General features: G+C 36.9%; 1 pseudogene; it reads left to right on the top strand.

Moving 5' to 3' along the window:
• The first annotated feature begins 1,054 nt into the window (after positions 1 to 1,054).
• Positions 1,055 to 2,831, top strand: LOC105521675 (annotated as a pseudogene).
• The last annotated feature ends 24,205 nt before the right edge of the window (positions 2,832 to 27,036 follow it).

Genomic DNA, 27,036 nt, shown 5'->3' with positions numbered 1-27,036 from the left:
AAATAAGCCTTTCCCTATGAAACCTACTTAATAAAATTGGAAGAGGCAACTTTTCTACCAGATACACAGAAATCAATGTAGGAACATGTTGAACACGAAAAAGAAAGGAAACATGACACTTCTAAAGGAAAAAAAGTCTCCAGTAATAGTCCCCAATCATAATGAAATCTGTCGACTGCCAGAAAAAGAATTCTAAATAATAATATTAGGGAAACTCAGTGAGATATAAGAGAATACAGATAGACAATTCAGTGAAATCAGGAAAGTAATAATTTGAATGAGAAATCCAACAAAGAGAGATATCTTTAAAAAAAGAGCCAAACGGAAATCCTAGAACTGAAGAATTCAGTGAATGAAATGGCAAAATACAATCAAGAGCTTCAACAACAAACTAGACCAAGCAGAAGAAATAATTTCTGAACTTGAAGACAGGTGTTTTGATATCACAGGTGAATGGAAGGAAGGAAGGAAGGAAGGAAGGAAGGAAGGAAGGAAGGAAGGAAAGAAAGGAAAGGAAAGGAAAGAAAGGAAAGAAGAAAAGAAAAGAAAAGAGAAAAGAAAGAAAAGAAAGAAAAGAAAAGAAAAGGAAAGGAAAGAAAAAAGCATTTTAAAAATGAAGAAAGCCCAGAAGTGCAAAGCGTGCACTCCTGGCTGGAACTGCAGCACTGGGGCAAGGGTCTTGCAGCTGGGCATGAGGCTACTCCACAAACACTATGTGCCCAAACTCCACAAACACTATGTGCCCAAAGGCTAGGCCGCTTCAGAGCTGGAGTAGTGTCCCTGTGGCCAGGGCAGGTAGGCAGGGGCAGTCTCAGAGCCGAGACCCATGTGGAAGGGTCAGCACCAGCTGGTCCCTGGTGGATTCCACCATCAATGTCAAGCTGCAGGGCTACGCTTAGACCTGTTTAGTGAGCACTGGAGTCTTTTTGGATATCCTGGGCTCAGCGCTGCAGAAAGATTTCATATTGCACAATAAAAAGCCTTGAGGAAGACAGAATTGCTTGTGGAACATGCATGTTCCACCCCCCTGGACCCCAGATTGTGTGCATCTTTGATGAGCTCTAAGATTCCTTGTGCAGAGTGGCTGACTTGGTTGAACACAAATATGGAATTATGTCAAAGTTTGCAAAAATTACTACCTGATTTAAAAAAAAAAAAAAAATTGTGGATTCCCTTGATCCAGAAACCAGGCAAGTGGCTGAACTGTTTATATTTGATTTTGAAATTAGTGGAATCCATCTAGACAAAGAAAAGTGTAAAAGAGCAGTAGACCTCAATGTTAAAATCTTGGATTTGAGTAGTCCACATCTTATGGCAAACAACTTTCCCAACAAGACTGAGAAACATCTCTTATCAGAACACGTTCACCATAACTTTTATCTGATGGGGATCGTATCATAATTGATGGTCTCCATGCAGAAGCACAAGGTGACTTGGTGTGAGAAGCTGCTTACAAAATTTTTCTTTATCCCAATACTGGTCAATGAAAATGTTTAGAAGAATTGCTCAGCAACAGAGAGCTTCTGGAAAAGTTGATAGGTATTCTATGTTTTCCCACAGGGCTCTCTAAGGAACAATAGTTAAAAATTCAGAGACTGTCATCCAGTTCCTTGAGAAATTCTCTGACCAACTTTCTGAAAGAACTCGAAAAGATTTTGAGATGATATAAGGGATGAAAATTAAACAGAATTCTCAAAATTCCAAAGTAATGCCTTGGGACCCCTGCTACCACAGTGATGTGATTCATGAACATAGGTATAATATTGAGCCTGGCTTATATTGCCTGTTTTTCTCCCTTGGAGCATGCATGGAAGGCCTGAATATTTGGCTTAACAAACTGTTGGGGATTTCCTTATATGCAGAATAGCCTGCAAAAGGAGAGGTATGTGTGAAGATGTCCAAAAACTGGCCATCATTCATGAATCTGAAGGATTATTGGGGTGCATTTTACTTTGATTTTCTTCAGCAAGCAGACAAACCACATCAGGATTGCCATTTTACAATCCATGGAGGCAGATTAAAGGAAGACAGAGACTATCAACTCCCAGTCATAGTTCTTATGCTCAATCTTCCCCATTCCTCAAGGAGTTCACCAACTTTGCTAACTGCTGGAATGAAGGAAAATCTTGTCCATGAAATGGGACATGCTATGCATTGAATGCCAGGATGTATTTGTTACCAACACGTCACCGGAACCAGGCTGTCCCACTGATTTTGCAGAGGTTCCTTCTATTCTAATGGAGTACTTTGCAAATGATTATTGAGCAACCAGTTTGCCAGACATAATTAGAATGGGCTACTGCCAAAAAAATATGGTGTCTCAGCTTTGTGAATCTAAAAAGGTTTGTGCCGCAGCCAATATGAAACTTCAGGTCTTTTATGCCACTCTGGATCAAATCTACCAGGGAAAGCATCCCCTGAAGAGTTCAACCACAGACATTCTCAAGGAAACACAAGAGACATTCTATGGCTTACCATATGTTCCAAATACTGCCTGGAAGCTGCGGATCAGCTACCTCGTGGGCTGTGGTGCCAAATACTGCTCTTACTTCATGTCTAGGACAGTCACTTCCATGGTTTGGAAGGAATGTTTTCTACAAAATCCTTTTAACAGGGCCACCAGGGAGTGCTATTGCAGGGAGATGCTGGCCCACAGTGGAGGCAAGGAGCCCATGATCATTGTTGAAGGTATGCTTCAGAAGTGTCCTTCTATTGATTACTTTGTAAGTGCCCTTGTTTCTGACTTGGATCTGGACTTTGAAACTTTAGTCATGGATTCTGAATCATGGAAACACCCTAAATCTCTTAAATTAAGGTCGTGTAGATATTGACTTTATTATAAATGCTACAGCTGTGAAAGTTTGTTTCTGATTTCAGTGTTGACTTCTGTAATAACTTCTGAAAAACTTTAAACTCATAGAACTTGAGATAAATCATTTGTTATAATTTTATAGAAATGAAGAAAGCCTACAGATGTATGAGACACCATTAAGTGAATAAATATTCATATTATGGGTGTTCTACAAGGAGAAGAGAAGGGCAAAGGAGAGGAAAACATATTTAATAAAATCACAGCAGAAAACTTCTCAAGTCTTGGGAGATAGATGGTCATCCAGATCCAGAAAGCTCAAAGAATCCCAATTAGATTTAACCCAAGCAGGTCCTCTCTGAAGCATGTTGTAGTCAAATTGTCAAAAATCAAAGACAATGAATTTTAAAAGCAGCAGGAGAAAAGCATTAACTCATATATAAAGGAATCTTCATTAGACTAACAGTGAACTTCCAGCAAAACATTATAGGCCAGCAAAGAACAGGATGATAGATTCAAAGTTCTGGGGGGAAAAAAAAATCTGTCAGCCAAGAATATTAAACCCAGCAAAGCTATACTTTAGAAGTGAAGGAGAAATAAAATCTTTCACAGATAAACAAAAATTAAGGAAATTTACCACTAGACCAGCCTTACAAGAAATGCCCAAGGGAGTCTTACATCTGGAAGTGAAAAAATGGTAACCACCATGATGAAAACATGAGAAACTATAAAACTCACTGGTAAAGCCAATACACAAAGGAGAAAAAGAAAGGAATAAGCCTTATCACTACAGAAAATCACCCAGCTACAACAACAATCAGGAAGTAAAGAACAAAGATACAAAACAAACCAGGTATAAATATACAAAATAACCAGAAAAACATCAATAAATAACAGGAGTAAGTCCTCATATATCAATAATAACCTCAAAAGTAAATGGATTAAATTCCTCATTTAAAATATATAGACTGACTGACTGACTGAATTAATAAAAACAAGACCCAATAATATGCTGCCTTCAAGAAATTCACTTCACTGTAAACACAGACTGAAAGTGAAATGTTGGAAAAGATATTTTATGCAAACAGAAGCCAAAAGTGAACAGGAGTAGCAATACAAACAGACTTTAAGTCAAAAGCTGTAAAGAGACAAACAAAGACATTATATAATAAAGGGATCACTTTGGAAAGAAAATGTAACAATTGTAAATATATATATACCCAACACCAGAGTACCCAGATATATAAAGCAAATATTCTATCTAAAGAGACAGACTGCAATACAATAACAGTCAGGGACTTAATTCAACACCCCACTCTCAGCATTGGATAGATTACCAACACAGAAAAATCAACAAAGAAACATCAAATTTAAATTATACCATAAAACAAATGGACCTAGCATATATTTAGAGAACATTTCACCCAACAGCTGCAGAATATATATTCTTTTCATCAGCATATGGAACATTGCCCAGGATTGACCATATATAAAAACATGAAATAAGCCCCCAAAATATTTTTAAAAATAAAAATTATATCAAGTATTTTATCTGACCAAAATGGAATAAAACTAGACATCATTAACAAGAGGAATATCTGAAACTATACAAGTACAAGAAAATTAAACATCCTCCTGAATGAGGAATAGATGAGGAAAATGTTAAGAATAAACTAAAAAAAAAAAAAAGAAGAAGAAGAAGATAGAAACACAGCAAACCAAAACCTATAAGACACAGCAAAAACAGTATTAAGTAATGTTTATAGCAATACATGTCTACATCAAAAAGCTAGAAAAGGCCAGGCACAGTTGCCCATATCTTCAATTCCAGCATTTTGGGAGGCTGACACAGGAGGATCACTTTAGGCCAAGAGTTCAAGACCATCCTGGACAACGTAAGACCCTGTCAATCTATCAGTCAATCAGTAGACTAAGACAAGAGGATTGCTTGAAACTAGGGGTACAAGACAAGCCTGGGCAACATAGTGAGAACCCCATCTCTTCAAATAATTTAACAAATAAACTTAAAATGAACCCAAATCTAAAAAAACTAGAAAGATTTTAAATAAACAATCTAGTAATGCATCTCAAGGAAGTAGGAAAGCAAAAACAAAACAAACCTAAAATTAGTATAAAGAAAGAGCAGAGCAGAAATAAATGAAGTTGAAACTACAAAACAAAAACCACAAAAAATATCAATGAAACAAAAAGCTTATTTTTTCCATTTTTAATTGTTATTATGGAATTTTTTAAAAATAAAAATGGACAAACCATTAGCTAGACTAAGAATAAAAGAGAAAAAATAAGTAAGAAATGAGAAAGATTTAACAGATACCACAGAAATACGAAGGACTATGCGGCTCCCATGAACAACTCTATGCCAGTCATTTTGAAAACCTAAAGAAAACAGATAAATTCCTGGACACATATAATTTACCAAAATTGAACCAAGAAGAACTAGAAAATCTAAACAGACCAATGACAAGTAATGAGATTGAATCAGTAATAAAAAGTCTCCCAACAAAGAAAATCCCAGAACAAAATAGCTTCACAGCTGAATTCTACTGAACCTTTAAAAAAGTATACCAGTTCTCCTGAAACTATTCCAAAAAAATTGAAAGAGAGGGAATTCTTTCTAAATCATTCTATGAAGCCAGCATAACTCTGATAACAAAACCAGATAAAGACACAAATGAAAAAACTATGGGCCAATAACACAGACAGAAAAATCCTCAACAAAATACTAGGAAACCAAATCTACCAACATTGGGGTACAAGTTTCTCTTTGATACACTTATTTCCTGCCCCTTGGGTAAATATTCAGTAGTGGGATTGCAGGATTTTACAGCAGTTCTATTTTTAGTTTTCGAGAAATCTCCATACTGTTCTCCATAGTGGCTGTAGTATTTTACATTTCCACCAACAATGTGTAAGAGTTCCCTTTCCTCTGTATCCCTGTTAGCATTTGGTTTTAGTCTTTTTGGTCATAGCCATACTAACTGGGGTGAGATGATATCACATTGTGGCTTTGATTTGCATTCCCCTGATGATTGGTGATACTGAACATTTTTTCATATAATTGTTGGCCATAAGTGTGTCTTCTTTTGAGAAATATCTGTTCAGATTATTTGCCCATTTTTGAATTTGACTTTTTTCTCATGAGATTTTGAGTTCCTTGTTCATCCTAGATATTAATCCCCTGTCAGATTAATAGTTTGCAAGTACTTTCTCCCATCCTATAGGCTGTCTTTTAACTCTGTTGATTGATTCCTTTGCTGTGCAAAAGCTTTTTAGTATTATATAATCCCATTTATATTTGCTTTTGGTTGGCTGTGCCTTTGAGGTCTTATTCATAAAATCTTTTCTCAGACCACAAAGATATGGAATCATCCTAAGTGCTCATCAATGAATGAATGCATAAAGAAAATGTGGTATATGTACACAATGAAATACTATTCAGCCACAAAAAATAATGAGATCCTGTCATTTGCAGCAACATGAATAAAACTGGAGGACATTGTGTTAAGTGAAATAAGCCAGGCACAGAAAGTTAAACACTACATGTCCTCCATTCATTTGTGGAAGATGACAAAAAAAAAACCACCTTGATCTCATAGGAGTAAAACGTAGAACAGAGTATAATAGAGGATAGGAAAGGTAGAGAGAAATAAGGGATAGGGAGAGATTTGTTAAAGGGTACAAAATTATAACTAGATAAGAGGAACAAATTCTAGTGTTCTATACCACTGTAGGATGACTATTGTTAGACATAATGTATTGTATAGTTTCAAACAGCTAGAAGGAGGATATTGATAATTCTCACCACCAAGAAATGATAAAAGTTTGAGATGGATATGCTAATTACTCTGCTCTGATCACTACACATTGTATATATCGAAACATTACTATGTACCCCCATAAATATGTACAACTATTGTGTGAATTAAAAAAAATAAATTAAATTAAAGTTCACCTTTTCTTCCAGAGATTAATCCATTAGTAATGGGAAGGCACAATTACCGAGGCTCAAGGGTTTTCAGGACTAATAGGAAACATAGGGCCAAGAGAACCAACTATAGGACAATAAAAGAGCCAAGATTATGAAGCAGGAAAGACTTGGATTTTGAGTTCAAAAAGAAGGTAGAATTATATCTCTTTAGGATTATCTTCACAGTGGAGAGCAGAAAAACATGCAAAGTGCTGGAATTAAAAAAAAAAAAACTGTCTGATGTGAGTAGGTTGAAGTTTAAAAGAAAAAGAAACAACTGTCAACCAATAATTTTATACCCAGCAAAGTTTGAGAGCTCATAGATCATAGATCTGCCTAACAAGAGATACTAAAGAAACACTAAAGTCTTCATACCAAGAGGAAATAACATAGGATGGTCACTTGAATCCACAGAATGAAATGAAATGGTAAATATGTGGATAAGTATAAAAAATGTATACATATTCTAATTTCTTCTTTTAATTGCTTTAAGAGATGTAAGATTATATAAAGCAGTAATTACAACCCTATATTGTTGGGTTTATATTATAAATTGTTATAATATGACAATAACAGCACAAAGCTATATTAGAGAAAAGTTATATTTTACTGTAATTAAGTCTGTATTAACCTGACATAGACAATTATAAATTATGAGGTATATAGTAATCCTTAGCAGAATTGCCAAGAAAATAACTCAAGCATACTTAAGAATTTGCAAGAGGAATTAAAATTATACACTAAAAGTATTTTTTCACACCAAAGAAGGCCATAAAAGAGGAATAGATAGAAAAATACATGACATATCTAAACAACAACAAAATGGCAGTCACATATCCAATGAAATAAATAATTGCAGTAAGTGCGCTAACAGTCTAATTGAAAGGCAGAGATTTTCAGACCAGATTTAAATAGCAGTATTCAACTACAACTACATGCTATCAAAAGAGACAATGCAGAATCCAAGACACAACTGGATGCAAATAAAAGGATACTAATGTAGTTGGAGTGGCTATATTAAGATAAAATGACACTATTAGAAATAAAAAGGAACATTTAATAATGAGTCCATTTTATTAAAATAAAACAAATTTTAACTTATAATCACCAAAGAGCCTCATATCAGAAGAAGTTAAAATAAAATTCAAAGGTGAAAGAGACTATTTAAAACTATAATTAGAAACTTCCATACTGCACTTTTAATATTAGGTAGAACTAACAGACATAAAATCAAAAAGGATATAGAAGAATTGAACAACACTAAGTCCATCGAACCTAACTGGTATATAATATGGTAAGATGCATATAACTACTTACATTCCACCCAATAGAGAAATGAATGTTTATCTCAAGTACACATGGAACATTCTCCAGGATAGTCCATATGGCAAGCCATAAAACAATCATTCAAAGTATGTTATTTGACCACAATGGAATTTAATGAACAATTAATAGAGATAAATTTGAGAAATCTCTAAATATTTGAAAATTAAATAACACAGTTATGAATAACCCATAAGGACTAAGAAGAAATCACAAGGTAAATTAGAAATTTTTTTGACCTGAATGAAAACAAAAACAACATTACAAAAGATATAAGTTGTAGCTAATGCAGTGCTCAAAATATATAGCTTTAGAAAAAAATACTTGAAAAAAGAGAATCTTGAATCAATAACCTAAGCTTCCCCTTAAGAGAAACAGACAGAGCAAATTCAACCGAAACAAACAGAAGAAATAAAAATGACTAAGAAAAAGTCCCCAACTCATTCTAAGAGGTTATTTATATTTTGATACTAAAGCCAGATAAAGACTTCACTAGTAAAGAGAAAACAGACCAAAATAAACATGGACACAAAAATCCAGAAAAAATATTAGAAATTGAATCCAGCAACATATGAAAAGAATTATATACCATCAACAAGTGGGATTTATCCCAGGAATGCACACTTGGTTAACAAATGAAAATCAATTAATACATATTCATAGATTAGATCCAAAAATGACATGATTATCTCAGATTTTTTTAGAAAAGCTGTTTAACAAAGCCTAACATCAATTCATGATTAAAAACAAACTACAACTAGATGTATACTTCTCAGCCTCATAAAGGGAGTCTACAAAATGTTTTTGTTTTCTCCTATTTACCCCACTGGTAAGGATGGCATTCTTGTCTTAGGATTCTAGGGATAACTAGACACACAATACCTGACACTAGACAGATGAGATCAACAGCAGTCACATATACTCACAGCTTAGGGGAGGAGGACACCACATGCCATATGGGGCCACTTGGGGATTGCACTGGGAAATTGAACATCAGGGGACTATGTGAGGCAGGCTTTGTAATATCTAGAGTGTCAGCTGACCCCCGTCTGTGGAAGTTCTGTGGTGTCTATGGGAGGATGTGATTGGCTTGTTTGAATAATTCCATGGGCTGGCAGGGAACTGAAGCCCACTACTCAGAGATAAGCAGGAACTGCACCTGATCTGTTTGACAAAGGGAATTAACTATGTGATCTTAGCCATGGGAACAGAGCAGAGTGAGGAACTTGCTGTTAAGCCATTTGAGGACCTCCCGATTTTACCAAATGTCAAGGCAGCATGTAATTCTGAGCCTTAATTTTAGGCTTTATACTACACAACAAACAGTAGAGAAGAAACTCATGCAGCTAACATAATACTGGTGAAAGAATAGAAGCTTTGTTCCTGAAACTGGGAAAGAGGCAAAGATGTCCACTCTTGCCACTTCTATCAACATTGTACCAGAAGTTTAGTCATCACAATAAGGCAAAAAGAGAAATTAGTTATGCAGATTACAAAGGAAGACATGAAACTGTTTTATTTGCAGATGACATGTAGAAAATCCTAAAGAATCTAAAAAAAGCTACTAAAACTAATAAATAGGGTTAGCAAGCTTTAAGGACATAATATGAATACATAAAAATCAATTGTATTTTTATATACTAGCAATTAACAATCTGAAAACAAAATTAAGATAATTTCCCTCATAATAGCATTGCTAAAAGGAACTAAAGAAGACCTCAATAAATGGAAAGACATAACTTGTTCATAGATTGGAAGACTCAATATCATTAAGATGGTAATTCTTCCCAAATTTATCTAGAGTCAATGTCAACCTGATTAAAATCTCAGCAAGGTTTTTATAGAAATGAATATATCAATCCTAAACTCCATATGAAAATACAAATAACCTAGAATAGCCAAAACAATGTGAAGAACAAAAGTGGAGACGTTCCACTTTTTTATTTTTAAACTTACCATAAAAGCTACAGTAATCAAAACAGTATAGTATTGGCATAAGAATAGACATATAGATCAATATAACAGAAGAGAGACTCTAGAAATAAATCTTTACATTTATGGTGAACTGAGTTTTGACAATGGTTTTGTCAAGCAATTCAATGGGGAAAAGAAAAATCTTTTATGCAAATGATTCTAAGACAATTGGCTATCCATATGCAAAAAAAAAAAAAAATAGAACTTAGACTGTTATTTCACAGTATAAAGAAAAAAAAATCAAAAATGGATTATAGACCTAAATGTCAGAGCTAAAACTATAAGACTTCTAGAAAACCTGAAAAAATCTCTGCGACATTGGGTTAGAAAAGATTTCTTAAATATGACACCACAAGCATGTTCAATTTAAATAAAAAGTTGGTAAATTAGACTTTCAAAATTAAAAACATTTGCTCCTTAAAAAGCATCATTAAGGAAACAGAATAAGCCATAGACTAAGAAAAAAACATTTGCAAATCATTTATTTGATAAAGAGATTTTTTATATCCAGAATATGTAAATAACTCTTAAAACTCAATCATAAGAACATAAGTAACCCAATTTAAAAAATGGGCAATGGGCTTGATCAGACATTTCACTGTAAACATGTATGAATGGCTAATAAGCATATAAAAAGATGCTCAATATCATTAGTAATTAGAGAAATGCAAATTAAAACTACAGTGAGATATCATTCCACACCCATCAAAATGGGCATAAAGAAAAAGACAATACCGAATGTTGGTAATTTTGAAGCATGTGAAGTTTCTGGAACCTTCATGCATTGGTCATGAGAGTGTAAAATGGTACAGTCACTTTGGGAAACATTTTGGCAATGACTTCAAAAGTTAAGCATTAACTTATTATTAATAAGTTAATATTATATTATCATAGTTAACTTACTATTAACTAGCAATTTCACTCCTAGAGACCTGACAAAGAAAATGAAAACATGTCCATATAAAGACCTGTACATGAGTATGCATAGTAGTAGTATTCATAGTAGCCACAATTGGAAACAATTCAAATATCTATCAGCTAGTGAATGGATAACAAATATACAGAATATTTTCATCACAACAAGGATCCCTGTGTTGTCCTTTTATAACCACACTCAACTCTACCCCACTTCACCTACCACCTCCCACTCCCAACCCATGGCAACCAGCTCTGTTTTTAATAATTTTGTCATTTCAGAAATCTTGTATGATGGAGTCGTATAGTCTTCAGTCTTTGTGGATTGACTTTTTTTCCCCACTCAGCATAATTCCCTGGAGGCTCATCCAAATTGTTGCCTGCATAATTATCCACTTTGTTTTATTACTGAGTAGCAATCCATGGTGTGATGGTTAATATTAAGTGTCAATTTGATTGGATTGAAGGATGCAAAGTGTTGTTCCTGGGTATGTCTGTGAGGGTGTTGCCAAAGGAGATTAACATTTGAGTCAGTGGAATGGGAGAGGCCCACCCACCCTCAATGTGCGTGGGCACCATCTGATCAACTGCTAGAATAAAGCAGACTTGCTGAGTCTTCTGGCCTTCATTCACTGCTGGATGCTTCCTGCCCTCGAACATGCCCCAACTCCAAGTTCTTCAGCTTTTGGACTTTTGGACTTAAACCAGTGGTTTGCCAAGGTCTCTCAGGCCTTTGGCCACAGACTGAAGGCTGCACTGTTAGCTTCCCTATTTTTGAGGTTTTGGGCTTCCTTGCTCCCCAGCTTGCAGACGGCCTCTTGTGGGACTTTACCTTGTGATTGTGTGAGTCAATTCTCCTTAATAATAAACTTCCTTTCATATACATACATCCATTAGTTCTGTCCCTCTAATTACCCTGACTAATACACATGGTACATACCACACATACCGATTTGTTAACCGTGAACCCAGTGAAGAACATTTAGGTTGTTTCCAGTCTTCGACAGTTACAAATAAAGCTTCTATGAATATTTGCGTATGTTCTGTGAACCTAAGTTGTCATTTCTCTGGGATAAACGCCCAAGAGTGCAACTGCTAGATTGTATGGTAGCTACATGTTTACTTGAAGAAATTGCCAAACTGTTTTCCAGAGTGGCTGGGAATTATCTTTTAAAAAGTAGTTCCGTATATTGTTAACCATGACCAGACAAAAAATAAAAAGAAACACATCTTTATTCAAGGTCTTTTATAGGAATAAGAAACTGGAAGTCTATTCAGACTCCCTTATCATAGTTTAATTGTGAGAAAAGGTGATAGTACATTATGGTCAAAGCATCTTTGAAAAAAAGCAATTTATTACTAAAAGCAACTTAAAATTTCGCAGATAATTTCAATGTTGACCTAGCAGCTCAACAACAGTAGTACTTCCGTGGTGCATTGATGCAATATTTGGCATTAAGCAGAGTCTGAACGTTTTACTCAACATTTTGGGATGAAAATACAGGAAACATATGCCATATATCCATATATATATATATATACACGTAATATATGTGTGTGTGTGTATATATGTGCACACACCTACTTATCTTGGTTTATTTTTATTCAAGAACAAGCCTCAGAAATACAGAGACATTTTTTCTTCCCCAAACAAAATAAACCCAGTCCTTCAAGGTTGAAAAATAAATCTTTCAGAGGATTTTTGCATAATTTAGAAGGTTCCAAACCTTGAGGCATAATATGTCCATTATGAAATCATTACTACACATTTTTTGGAGGGGGCTACTCTGTTCTCTTGAAATCTGAAGTCAACAGGAGTTCTGTGCAAAAGACATTCATGTTCTGCCTGTGCAGGGCACCATCCCCAACCTTAAAAGCTTTTCAGTTCATTACCTATGTATGCATGTGCATCCTAAACCAGATTTAAAAGTCATCACAAGAATCTACCTGCATATGCACTATGTAGGGTTTTCTTTCTGTGTTTACTAGTCACCTGAGTTTCTGCCCATTCCAGTGTAGCATTTCGTGCTACCCTCTATACAACTCTACTCAGCCACATCTGAATACCTGTCTATAGGGAAATCATAGATCCAAAGGCTTTCAGTGCAGGACAAATCACTGGAAATCCTACTTACAATCATGAGTGTCTGCTGCTTCATTTTATACAAACGAAAGTCACTTTTCATCTTTGATGACATTTCTACCATCACTGTTGCCAGGTTGGAGCTGCTACGTCTCTTTGTTCCTGTCACTCTTATTAACATTCATGTAGCCCTTAATAATGACTTTCTATCTCTTGTTAGCGTAATACTGGCTTACTTGAAGGAGTTATAACCTTTCCCAATATTCAACAACTATAACACATATTTATATTCAACTATAACACGTATTCATTGAGTGTCTACGATTTTCATTGTGATATTCTACTATTTCACTGGATATTCTGTGGTGATGGAGATAAATATAGTTCCCTCCCCAATGGTGAAAACAGATATTAAGCAGATCATCACGCATTAATTAAATAACATGGTAATTACTTAATTAACATGTTAGAAAGCATAAGAAAAAAGTGTGAGAGAGAGAGAGAGAAAGAGACAGTGTGTGTGTGGGGTGTGTGTGTATATGTATGTATGCAGGTATGGGGAAATGTATGCATAAAGGGATTCAGTATAACCTGGCAAAAAATTGCAGGCAAGAAAAAGATATTCAAGCTGAGATCTGAAAATGATTTGGAGTTGGTTCAATGGAAGAAGTGTCACTAGATGAGAATAATTTTGGCTTAGTTAAGAGCACACTGAATGTCACTGTGGCTGGAACTCAGAGTTAAGCAAAAGAGGAGAGCTGGGGAGGTAGGCAGGAATGAGACTGTGCCAGGTCTAATAGGCTCTGAATGTTATTCAAGTTGCATTTGAAGAATTTTTAAGCAGGGTTTAACCTAGTCATAATCAGATTTGCATTTTTAAAGGATCACTGTTGAAGAATGAAATAAGTAATCATTTTGGCTTAGATTGGAGGAGAACATGGAGGGAGGCCAATTAGAAGCCTTTTATAGAAGTTCAGGAGAGAAATGATGGATTTCTTGTATTATTGTGTTGGGACCAAATAATAAGAAAAACACCTTAGAGGTAAAGCTAAGAAGACGTGGTTTCCAGGCAGAGCAACTGAGTAGATAGGGCATATTTAAGGAATATGAATTGAGTTTGGGACATACTGAGTAAATACCTAGAATGTAAGTTCTCCAAGGACACTTTTTGCCTGTTTTGTTCACTGCTGCATCCTAGGGCCTTAGGAGATAATCAAGTAGAGATGTTGAATAAGCAGTGAAATTACATGGATTCATAGTTCAGAGGAGAGGTTTGGGCTTGAATTAAAAATGTAGAAGTCAGCTGTATACAGATGCTATCAGAAGTTGAGACAATGACTAGCTCCTCATGAGGCTGGGGAGTGGGAAAAGACAAGATCCAGGGCTAGTGCCCACCTCAGTTGTTAACAGCTCTCTGTAACACCAAATGTGATGGCCAAATCACTTAATCATCATTCTCGCCATTCTGTGGGAAACCCAGTGTAGTGCATGCTCTGAAAGGGTCTTGAAGGTGTTCAGGTCCCAGCATTTCCATTGCAGCATTCATTTTGGATCTGTGCTATTGGAATACTAAGCCTCTCATCCATATGGTATCATTTCTCTCTCTCAACTCTTTTATTCAAGGGAAATGGGTGGAAAGAAATTAGGAAAATTGGTTACAGCCTAAAATGCAACATGATGCTGAAATGTCAATGAAAGATACAGATTTAATGCTTTACCCTTTCCAGCTATCATATAAGATCCAAGTTGGACAAATAGGATACATTTTTAGTCAGGAAGGCAGTTTTTTATGACTCTACTACTTTCTCTACCTCTTATTCCTTCTTTCAGTCCTTCTGGAAGAAGTTCTCCTATTTCTCACTTTTCTGAATGCACCCAGAGCAGAAAGAGATTTGTCAATCTCCTGTATACACTTATCAGTGAACTAAATTTATTGTGAAAAAAGAAAACATAGCCTTTACATATTGTGTTATCCTTTTTATATAAACCTGGGTGTCACCAGAATCTTTGATATATTACTAATCTAATGAGCTTTGAATCTATATGTTTCATACCTAATTTCTCAGTAATAAAATGAGATCCTTTCATAGTATGACAGTTACTAAAAGTACAAATACACTGATGAAACCAAATCATCTATCTTTATAAGAATTAATTCCAAAATGTAACTTCCTTATCCTATCCATGTCTCAATTTCTCTTTCTAAAAAAATTTGCTTATTATAATGTAAACTGTCCTAAGTGGCCAATACAAATTGTCACCAAAACTGAGTAATCAGGAGTCACTGAGAGTTAAGTTTAAAACAAAACAAAACCCATAGGTCCCTCTGTTTTGTGTGTCTAAAATAAAGATTATTTCTCTCATAATTAAGCAAAAGCCTTTACAAAAGATGGAAATCACAGGTACATTCTGTTTAAGATATTTTTCTCTGCACATGACCCCCAAAACTCTAATTAATGAAGTTCATTGAATAAATATGACTATGATTATAACTCATTTTATATCATTAGTTGAATTGATTTTAAATTTTATCTACATACGATTAACATACTTGTTACGCGACTTTTATAAAGCACTGTTAACCCAATGAAAACATTGTTAACCCAGTGAAATGTGCCAAGATCACTCTATAAAATGGGAATAATGATGCCTGCCTCATAAGACTGTGGTGAGAAATAGATGAATTAATGTTTGGAATGCTATCAGAATAGTCTCTGGCACAAAGCAAGCCAAATTCATTTTGGCTGCTGCTGCTGTTGCTGCTTTTGCTGCTGACAAACATAATTCCTGCTTATCTGCATTAGCGATGATCAGAGTGGGGATCACGGTTATATTGGAATTACAATCATTATTGTTTTAAAAATATGATACATGGGCTACTCAGCAGGAATTCTGTATAAATCAAGAAATTTCTAAAGCACTAGAAGAGCCACTATTCAAAAGACTTTTTAAAGCACATAATCAATTTTTCAGGAAAGCCAAATGTGCTTTTCCCATAAGAAAGCACATTTCCCTTCTGCTATCACACTCTGCTAGCAGGTGTTCCAGTTTGCCTCTGTGACAACCTGCTTGAGAACTGGTTGCAGCTTGGACCGGAAGGAAGTATGCTACAAGAGCTGAGATGGCAAGAGACCTTAGCTGATAAACCTTCACAGTCTGAAAATCATTTATTTACTTTTCTTATTATCAGCCACTCTTACCTTTCCTGACATGGTCACACGCTGCTTCTCCAGCTCCTTTCTCACGCTTATGATCCTCCATGCCTACTCAGATCTGTCCTCCTGACCCTTAGCCAATGTTTGTCCTGATTCTTCTCAGCAGTTCCCAGAACATCAAATGTGGCTCACCACTGGGATATATCTCAGGACCATTCTGGTCTCCTCTCGATTCCACACTCTTCACTTAAACCCTATGACAACTTGTTTGGGCCTGGCTTCCTGTCTTTCTGCAGGCCTGAAGCTGGCTGTTACCCTACCATTACAGACAGTTAAGGAAACTGCTATGGACTCACAGGTCTCCATGTGTCTGGGAAGAGTTATGAATCCTACTGAACTCCTTTCTTATCTTTTGTTCTGTACCTTCTTCCTCCTACCTGAGCATTTCATAAGAAATCCAAGGAATGATAAATATGTTCATGAGAAGATAGTTGTAAGTCATTGTTTCAAAGCTGTGTTCTCCCCTACTCCTCTGCCACCTTCCCCCACCACCCATTATACAACTTTCAGCAAAAAAGTTGGGTTAGTTTCCTTCTGGGCTCCTGTGATAAGGTTGGGAGGGACCCACGTGTGGCCAGAGTGAACTAAACAAGCTTTTGTACCTGGGTTTTTCAGAAAAAAATCAAGAAGAAAATCTAGCTTTTGTGGCAAAGTCCCCCATATGCATGCTAGTGCAACCACTTAAGAACATAGAAATAAATAGATTGAAAGCTCATTAGCCAGATTCTATGCCTCAGTACAGACACAAACCAGGACAAGTTAGAGCCATAGTCCCATGAGAGCTCTGTTTACTCCAAGGGCATAAGCCAAATTTAAGGATTATCTATGCTTCTGAATCTAAATAGGCCTATGGCTGTTGACCTTAAGGAGCAAGTGGAGGCCTTTTCCATTCTTCCATTGCCCTCTACCCTGAACAATTGCTGGAGCCCAGTCAACTGGAGAGAACCTACCACAAATGTTCTAAAGTCTAACAAACATTGGAACACCACACAGCAAAAAAGAATGATTGACTGATACACATAACAACATGAACAAATCCCCAAATAATTATGCAGAGTGGAAGAAGCCAGATGAAATTAGAGTACATACTGTATGACTCTACTTACATAAAATTCTAGAAAATGTGAACTAATCTATAGTAACGGAAAGCATATCGGTGGTTGCATGACTATGGGGAGGGGCTCACAAAAAGAAAAAGGAGGGAAGGATTACAAAATAGCATGAAGAAACTTTTTGTGGTGATGTGTATGTTTATTTTCTTGCCTTTGGTACTGGTTTCACAGGTGTGCATGTGTCAAAACTCATTCAATAGCTCATTTTAAATATGTGCTATTTATTTAGGTTATATTGCAATAGAGCTATTTAAAGGTATGCTCCCAGGCCGGGCATGGTGGCTCACGCCTGTAATTGCAGCACTTGGGGAGGCCGAGGCAGGCAGATCACGAGGTCAGGAGATTGAGACTCTCCTGGCCAACATGGTGAAACCCCGTCTCTACTAAAAATACAAAAAATTAGCCAGGCGTGGTGGCGGGTGCCTGTAGTCCCAGCTACTCTGGAGGCTGAGGCAGAAGAATGGTGTGAACCCGGGAGGCAAAGCTTGCAGTGAGCCGAGATTGTGCCACTGCACCCCAGTTAGGGTGATAGAGCCAGACTCTGTCTCAAAAAAAGAAAAAAAGAAAAAACTTCTTAATATGGTATATATGATTAAATTTTCTGACATTAAACCAACTCTGCATTCCCTAGAATAAATCTTACTTGGTCAGGATTTATTATTTTCTTGACTTGGTATTGGATTCTGCTTGCTAATTATTTTGCTCTTTTTGCATTCTAGATTTTTTTTTTACTTTTAACTTTCCTTTCTTTAAATAGTTGCCTATATTCAATGTTGGAAAGTTCCATTATCTGAATTCTATGTGTTCTAAATCTAATGTTTGTTGTGGTCGCTGACTTTCAGTCATCGTGGTTTGTTTTCTTGTGTTTGGTAACTTTTCAATTAGGAATTTGTATTTGTTTTAATCTGATGTGTGAGAATCCTAGGAGTTCAGGTAGGTGCTGCTTCTCCATGACCTACGTTTGCTTATGCCAGGCACCAGGAAATACTACCCACCTGAACTACTTTACTTTCTCCAGTTTGGGATTTTCCTGGCTCAGTGGACAGTATAAATGTAAACTCCACAATCACAAGTGATTGGATAAGATTTAAAACTATCTGGAGACACATATTATTATTTTTATTGTTGTTGTGGTTTTCCACCCAGTGCAGCAACCCAGACAATCTCCTCTTAGCTGCCTTTTGCTGCTTTGCCAGATTTTTTTCTAACTCATTATTTCATTGAAGTCATAGTTCCATCAACAGGCCCTGACGTTATATTTGCATCCCAGGCTCTATTTCCTTGTCTTGGATAGGCACAAGGCCTGCCCTTTAATTTTCTTAGTAAGTATAAAACCCAAAGCTCTCGATTCTAGGTATCAGCATCTGCCCTAGGGTAGGCCAGGCTTTTATGTTCACTTGCAGCCCTGACTTCAGCCCAGTTTTAAATTTTAGCTCTTAGGAATTTACTTTCTTGCAAACGCAGCCATTTTTTAAAATATATTTGTTGTTCAGGATCTATGCGTGTTTCAGCAGGATGGCTTTTCAGAGTACTGGATCCATAATACCACAGTGAGAAGTAGATCCTCACTGTCCTAAGCACGAGAACTTTCTCTTCATTAAATTGGACTTCTGTGTAACACAGTCTGGTCAGAAAGCAATCAGTAGATGAGTGGAAAACTTACTCACATTTCTTAGGCCATGCCCTTGGGCTTTTTAAGGCCCTAAAGAAATTTATACATACTCTTTCCGGGACTTTCCAGACTGCTGTTGATTGGGGCCAGTGTGGATGGCAGACAAAAATATCAAATGTTGATAATGCTCTACCATGTTACCAAAAACAAAGAGATGTGAATTTCTTACTTCTATGATTCTTCCCAGTAGGCTCCGAATGAAGACCTCTTGCTCAGATAGCCACTGTCATTAGGATTTGCATGCTTTATTAATTACTCATTCACTGCATCATGACCAGTGGCCACAATCACTACACCACTGAAATGACGAACTCTGTCCCATAGGACCACTGAAGTCCAACCAGCTTTCCCACAGCAAACCATGGCCTCTGCTTTAGCACCAGGACCACTTCAATGCAATCTGAAATATCCCCATGAGGCTGAACCAGCTAAATCAAGTCAAGCTAAATAGTTCTAATCAACCTGTCACAGGGCATGCAGATGTGTGAGAAGCAACCTAACTGGTTCAAATGTCAATCAAGGTTTGCATTTTCTAACAGCAGTAAAAATAAAGAAAAAAAAGAAAAAAAATTCCAAGCCAGAAAGACAACCAAGACCAGCCCCGGTGTTTGGGATGGTGCTCACTGGGTACCACTACAAGAGCCACATCTGTTCTTAGTTACTAAATCCTGATTTTTTTTTAAGCTGTTCCCAATTAGCTTTCCTTCTGTGTTTCCAGGTGAATCTAGCCAGAGATGGAACATTCCTACCTGGAAAAGGGAAGAGTAAAAACAAGTAGAGAGTGTATAATGCATGGTAAGTGACGATCACCTGACTGTGCCATTGCCAACCCTTTCTGGGTGTTTCTGACTTACTCTCCCCCTCCTTTTCAGCCTCATCATCTAACGGTTCTCAAATTGTTGTATGCGGCAAAATCAAAGGTGAACTTAAAATGTTAAATGTCCTGGTTCCATTTTCAAACTAGTGAGTGAGAAAGCAAGCACAGGCCTGGAGTGTAGCAGGTTCCTCAGGTGATCACACGGGTGCTCCCAGCACGTTACCTTGAGAAACAGAATGTACTTACACAAACCTAGATGGTATAGTCTACTACACACCTAGGCTGTATGGTATGGCTGATTGCTCCTAGGCTACAAACCTGTACAGCATGTTACTGTACTGAATACTGTAGGCAACTGGAACACAATGCTAAGTATTTGTGTATCTAAACATAGAGAAGATACAATCGGGCCTGGGGGCATATGCCTGTAATCCCAGCTACTCAGTAGGCTGAGGCAGGAGAATCGCTTGAATAGGGAGGTGGAGGCTGTGGTGAGCCAAGATCACGCCATTGCACTCCAGCCTGGGCAACAAGAGCGAAACTCTGTCTCAAAAAAAAAAAAAAAAAGATACAGTCAAAATATAGTATAAAAGAGAAAAGATGGTACACCTGTATAGGGCATTTACCATGAATGGATCTTGCAGGACTGGAAATTGCTCTAGTGAATGAGTGCTGAGTGAATGTGAAAGACTGGGATCTAACTGTACACTGCTGTAGACTTTATAAACACTGTACACTTAGGTTGTACTGAATTTATTTATTTATTTATTTTATTTATTTATTTTGAGACAGTCTCCCTCTGTGGCCCAGGCTGGAGTGCAGTGGCATGATCTCGGCTCATTGCAAGCTCTGCCACCTGGGTTCACTCCATCCTCCTGCCTCAGCCTCCAGAGTAGCTGGGACTATAGGCGCCCGCCACCACGCTCGGCTAATTTTTTTTTTTTTTTTGTATTTTTAGTAGAGACGGGATTTCACCGTGTTAGCCAGGATGGTCTCAATCTCCTCACCTCGTGATCCGCCCGCCTCGGCCTCCCAAAGTGCTGGGATTACAGGCGTGAGCCACCGCGCCTGGCCAGGTTGCACTGAATTTATAAAAAATATTTTCTTTTTCAAAAATAAATTAACCTTAGCTTGCTAGAACTTTTTAGTTTATAAACTTTTTTTAAACTTTTTGACTCTTTTGTAATAATACTTAGCTTAAAACACAAACACATTATACAGCTATACAAAAACATTTTCTTTATATCCTCATTCTGTTAAGCTTTTTTTCTACTTAAACATTTTTTCAAAATTTTAAAAGCCTTTTTGTTAAAAACTAAGACAAAACACACACATTATCCTAGGCCTACCCAGGATTAGGGTCATCAGTATGCCTGTCTTCCACTTCCACATCTTGTCCCACTGGAAGGTCTTTGGGGATAACACATATGGAGCTGTCATCTCCTATGGTAACAATGCCTTCTTCTGGATACCTCCTGCAGGACCTGCCTGAGGCTGTTTTACAGCTAACTTCAAAAAAAAAAAAATAAGTAGTAGGAGCACACTCTGAAATAATGATTAAAACTATGCTATACTAAATAGTAAGCCAGTAACATATTCATTATCACGATCAGGTATTATGTACTGTACATAATTTGTATGTGCTATGGTTTTATACAACTGATTAGTGCCATTGGTTTGTTTACACCAGTATTCTCACAAACATGCAAGGAATGCACTGTGCTGCCACTTTATGATGACTCCAGCGTCACTAGGCAATAGGAACTTTTCAGGTTCATTATAATCTTGTGGGACCACTTGGGTATATGAAGTCCATTGTTAACCCAAACATCGTTATGCAATGCATCACTGTACTTTCCTACTCCTAGTCCTCCTTCCCATGCCAGGTCCATAAAACTTCAGGAGTCCTTTGTTCAGGACTCCTTCAGCACTGAGACAATTCATCTGACCCTCAACCAACTTACTATTCCAAGGGGGAAAAATGGAACTGAAGGTGATTGGAGCTTTCTCCCATCTTAGCCTCTTATGAACAGTATCACAGTAAGTGATGAAAGACCTCACTATCATTTCTGTTTGGGTTTGTTGTTTTAATCAGCTACTGACACCTCAGGTCCTCCGGCTTAGTTGAGCTCCTGACTCTTAAAAGACACGCTGAGCCCAAACCATTTATTTTTAGAAACTATGTGAGACAGTAAGCAAGCTGCAAAGCTTGGGGATAATTTGTTACACAGAATTAGATAGCTAATACTACATCTTTTTCACTTATCTTCTTAGGTACATATGGACTTTCAATTATTTCAAAGTGTTTTTCATATCTATTATCTCCCTTCTTCCCACATATAACAATAGCTAAAACTTACAATATCTGAGTAAACTGCTCCAATAATTTATAACAATAAATTTATAAATATGAATTCATAAGAGTATAAAATAACAGTCCTTTTATTACCTCTGCTTACAAGTAAGGAGACTGAGATGCTAGATGTTAATAACTTGCCAAAAATTACATAAACAGTAGGAAGTGGAGTGAGGATTCAAACCCTTGTTCCTACCACTACACAGGAAAATAGAGCCCAGAGCAGAGCAGCTATTTGCTTAAGGCCACACAGCTGGTTCGTACTGATTTCGGGTCACCTGACTCCCCATCCAGGATTCAGAGATAGCCTAGGATTTATGAACAAACTTCAAAACCATTTGCAACTGCCAACCAGAAAGAGTGAGTTGCCCGGAGACTTGGTGGCAGAAACCCTACTCAGGTGTCAAAGTCTGATGCACCCCCTGTGTCTTTATCTGGGTACCGGGGATAATAATCTGACTGGTTGTAGAGTCCTTACATTCTGATGATCTTGATCAAGGCTTTTTCTCGCATCTCGAATACACCAGACAAAAGTCACTCAAGCATGAAAGGAATGATGGCGGGGCATAGGCACACACAAGTGGAATTCAGCAGAGATTGTTCCAGACATTGTTCTCTGTGAGAAGGTGTGTTCAGAGGAGTATGATGGAATTGTAATGAAACAGAGACATTTAACCCTTTCTGGAATTAAGGGTTAATTCAGATTTATTAAACTGGAATTCACGATAATTCTGAGAAACACTGAGTTACAGGTACACATTATGGCATACAAGAAGCTGTATTTACTCACATTTACATGATACTATTGGAAGAAAGGATATTTAACTATTTGAGAGAACAAAGACTTCAAATCCTTAAATTCTTTGGAACACTTAAAGTGCTATCTGTGGCCAGGCATAGTGGCTCATGCCTGCAATCCAAGCACTTTGGGAGGTGAGGCAGGTGGATCACCTGAGGTCAGGAGTTTGAGACCAGCCTGGCCAACATGGTGAAACCACATCTCTACTAAAAATATAAAAATTAACCTGGCGTAGTGGCATGCGCCTGTAATCCCAGCTACTCGGGAGTCTGAGGCAGGAAATAGCTTGAACCCGGGAGATGGAGGTTGCAGTGAGCTGAGACTGCGCCACTGCATTCTAGCCTGGGCGACAGAGCAAGACTCCCTCTCAAAAAAAAAATGCTCTCTGGAATAAATTGGACAGCGCTCTAAAGGGGAGTTCAGTCATCAATATCAGTGGCTCTCTGCAGAGGTTGCAGAAAATGCAGATTCTCTGGCTTTTCTCTCAGGTCAGATTCCTTAGACCATTTGCAGTCCACCAGGTGATTCTAATGCTACTGATCCATGCACATTTGTTAGGGGATCTCTGCTGATGTGCTAATTACACAACCACGCATCTTATCTATTTATTAAAACGCCCCCTAAGGACTTCTAGTCCCACAATAACTAGAATTTAGAAATGCTTTTAGAAGCACTTTGTGAAACTTGGAACTGCTAGTTGTTCACACTGGAAATTTATCATTTACTGATTTATCACCACTGCGATTATATTGGATTAGTAAAATTTCATTAGCGATTTGGCTTCACCTACTCCCCCACAGACCTTATCGCAAGACAGTGTACCTTGGCCCCATTTCAGGCTCTCAAAACAGTCCTTAATGAGTAAAATTTAAGAAACAAATGATTTCACAACTGTACCTCATGTCTGGATGTCCTGGAAATGGCCCCAGTTCCAGCAACAGAATCTTTGTACGCTAGTCCCAGCACAAGGGTCTTTCCTGGTTCCTTTTCAATTTCATCACTGATCTTTTTGTGTTGTAGAATCCCAATGGCTGAAATTCCACCAATGAGCCAGCAGTGGGCCTTCTGAGCTTCCTGAATTGACCTCTGACCTTTGTGTGCTACACGATTCCCTGAATGGTTCACCTGTGCACTGATTATCTCATCTCATCCATTGAGAGAACTTCCTTAATTACCTGCTACAGTCGGCTGGGTCTAACTATTCTCCATGGCTTGCCCCCAGCCCAGTTCAAGTTCTAATAGAGATTTTGTTTCTTACAGCCTTGAATATTCCCAAGCATAAAGCATTTTCTGAAACAATCTCTCTGGTTTAATTTAAAATATATTAAATCTTTTTGTTTGTCACCACATAAAAATCACTTATCATAGAAAAAAATACCTCCAAACCAACTTAAAAAATAAAATGAGCTACTAAAATCAAAACCTTCACATTTTTAAAAGAACTTTAATTTTCTGATTTTTTTCAAGAGAGCTCTTTGTATTTTCTTCAAAGTCATGAATAATGGATGACATTTCTTTTTAAGTGTCTCATTATGTTTGCAGCATACAAATATAAAGTTTCTTAAAATGGCCTCCTGTCAAATACATATGATTTCTATTTGTCTACTGTTAATGTAATTGACTAAACACTTGATTCTACTGATTATGCTTTCCCTTGTAAACCACTTACTTTATAGGCATAAGCAGCTGTGTTTATGCTTCTGTGATTTTCTGGTTTCATTATGAAGTTTTCAGCATGCAATTCAAGAGCCATAGGCAGTCTAAGCACCCAGGCACCAGCTGGCAAGATCTTTACTGAAAAAGGCAATATTCTGTCAGCACTTGTAAATGTCATATAGAAGAATACGCATATGCATATATAAAATCACTGCAGCCACAATAATTGTGAACATGAACAAGAAGAAAACATTAACTTTTCTGAAAATAAGTGATCAACAAAGACCTGAATTTAACCAAGAGCACAAGTGCTTCATCTCCTGCCCTTCTCTCAAACCGAGAACTATGAAGAATTTTGTTTGTTTAAGTTGGGAGTTTGGTATAAATATTCACAGACAGTGGAGTTAAGAGAGCCAGGCAGAGAGAAGGGAAAGGGAGAAAGGCTGACAGAGAAAGCAGCTATTAAGAGGATAAAGAGGAAATCTATGCAGAGACATAGCAAGAAAAGAAAAAGGAAGGAACTTGGGAGGAAACTGACTAAGGTATAGAATTAGAGAATGGCAAAGAGGCTCAAAATTATCACCCAGGAGGTATTTGCTATCAGTGCCTCCATAACAGTTTATTAAACAACAACTCCTCACATCCCCCTCCACCCATCCCCTGGTAACCACTATTCCATTGACTACTTCCATGCCTTTGACTAGTTCAGTGGATATAAAGTTGTACAAGTGAGTAAGCTCCAGATATCTGCTATACAACATGGTGCCTACAGTTAACAATGGAGTATTGTGCACTTAAACATTTGTTGACAGTAGATCTTACATTAAGTGTTTATTAACTGAATTGTGGTGATGGTAACGTAAGTACATACATATGCCCAAACTCACTAAATTGTGTATGTGAATTATGTACATCTCATTTGTACATTTATTATACTTGAATAAAGCTGGAAAAATTAATTAGACATTATGCCTTAAAAACACACTTTATTACAAAATAAGTTTAATTATTCTTCTCATAAAGAATAATGCTGGAGAAAAAGCTGGTTTGAAATCTGGGTCTAACATTGGTGTGGCCACACAGCACTTCCATGACCTCTTCAGGTTTCAGTTTCCTCATATGTTAAATAAGAATGGGTAGTACTTAGTCAGATATTGGTAAAGACAAAACAAGATAACAAGGCAGTATTAATAGAAAGGCAGAGTGAGTTTGAATCTCACCTTCTAGCTGAGTGACCGAAAGCAAGTTACTAAGTTATCTATGCTTGGTTTCTTTTCTTCAGGACAGGGATAATAAAAAATAGTGCCTATGCACATGTGCCTGCTATAAGGATTAACTGGCAAATAAATATTTTAAAACATGAAGAACAGTGTCTTGTTACTTCGTGATTACTCAACAAAATGTTGGCTCCTAGGGATGAGAGTAGGTGCTCAAAGGATGGGACTGATGGTGACATCTCCTTCACAAGAGGGTGGACACCATTTTTGTTTTTCGTGTTTTTTTTAATCCTACTGTCTTGCTGGTAAGTACTGTAAGCCCTTGGCAAAAGTGTATTGTGCCATCAGAAATGATACGAAGCTTTTCTCTCACACCTTTATTTGTTGTGTACATTCCCGTATTAACAACACTTATGCTGATTAGATGGTTACGTAGGTTTTTGACTGCTCTTTTCCTTGAAAAATATTTTTAATTGCATAAGAAATATATGAATACCTCCTCTTGGTTTTAAAAAATGTATATAAGGCTAAAATCAACTTCTAAGTTGAAACTCTATTCTAGATTCTTCCCCAAGGGCAACCATTACATTGATTTTGATGATTATTCATTCATGCCTTATGTTTTACATATATATGAATTTACATGTAACTAGGTCATTAGGGTTCTACCAGATAAAAAGATTCTTTTCATGTCCATGTGATCAGTAATGATTACCCCCCTTTCATATCTGATATTAGTAATTTGCGTTTTCTCATTTTTCCTTGGTTTCTGGCTAGAGGTTTATCGATTTTATTAATCTTTTCAAATAACCAGCTTTTGGTTTTGTTGATTTTCTCTATTGATTTCCTGGTTTCAGGTAATTAATTTCCGCTCCAATTATTTTCTTCTGCTTGCTTTATGTTTATATTGCTTTTCTTCTAGTTTCTTGAGGTGAAAGCTTATATCATTGATTATAGATTTTTCTTCTTGTCTGCTACATGCATTCGATGCTAAAACATTCCCTCTAAGCACTGCTTTTGCTGCATTCTACAAATCTTGACAAGTTGTATTTTCATTTTTATTCAGTTCAAAACATTAACAAATTTCTCTTAAGACTTAA

Source organism: Colobus angolensis, unplaced genomic scaffold, assembly GCF_000951035.1.
Source record: "Colobus angolensis palliatus isolate OR3802 unplaced genomic scaffold, Cang.pa_1.0 Scaffold403, whole genome shotgun sequence".
NCBI lineage: Eukaryota > Metazoa > Chordata > Mammalia > Primates > Cercopithecidae > Colobus > Colobus angolensis.
Note: the sequence above shows the minus strand (reverse complement) of the source record. Positions and strands in the feature narration are given on the sequence as shown.